An 806-nucleotide genomic window follows, 5' to 3' on the forward strand; every position below is an offset into this window, starting at 1 on the left:
CCCGCCTCGCACTTCCGCACGCCCCCTGACCGCCGGAGCCGACCCCTTCTTCCTTCTGAGGGCACCATCTGCCCGCCCTGGCTTTCCTGAGGAGAGTAGTTGCCATAATAACTCGTGCGGCCCTGTTTTAAAATAGCCAGACCCCTTCGACCCTGGCCAAGGGCACCAGGTGGCCTGGCCTCCGTTTCCTTCCAGTCTCGGGCCATCCTGCTTGAGCTCCTAGCCCTGGAGGGCGGGAACTAGCTCAGGCTTCCGGCAAGTCCTTCCCCAAGTCCGACCTACTCCTCCTGACTTATTCCCGGGTGGGTGACCAGCACTGGGTCTCTTGGGTTTGAGACTCAGGGCCCCGAAGGGCGCGACGCAGGGGCCCCTGACCTCCTACCTTAGCTGGTCTCTGGACCTAGGGGGCGGGCCCGGTCTACACCCGAACTGTGCGCCTTGCGCGGCCGCGTGCTCGTGGGGGCGGGAGCGTGTGTGGCATGTAACAGGTCATGTGGCAGCCTTCTGGGGACACGCGCGGGGTCTGGAGCGGGACACGCGTGTGCAGCGGGCCCTGAATGTAGCTCAAGAGGCAGTGGGCGAGAGGGGCTTGGACACGAGTGCAGGGCATGTGAGGGTCTGGAGCGGATGGGGCTCTCGCCCTCCCCCCGGTCCGGGGTGGGTCCGAGGTTGGCGGGAGAGCCCAGTGCGGATTTAGCGAGGTGGGAGGTTGGCAGCCTCCAGGGCTCAGGGCCCTAGAACTGCGGGAGGTGGGAGATTAGCGTTGCAGGAGCGGCGCGGGGTGGGGGTGTTGGAGGAGGGACCCG

Source organism: Fukomys damarensis, unplaced genomic scaffold, assembly GCF_012274545.1.
Source record: "Fukomys damarensis isolate Sample0158 unplaced genomic scaffold, DMR_v1.0_HiC HiC_scaffold_8, whole genome shotgun sequence".
Lineage (NCBI taxonomy): Eukaryota > Metazoa > Chordata > Mammalia > Rodentia > Bathyergidae > Fukomys > Fukomys damarensis.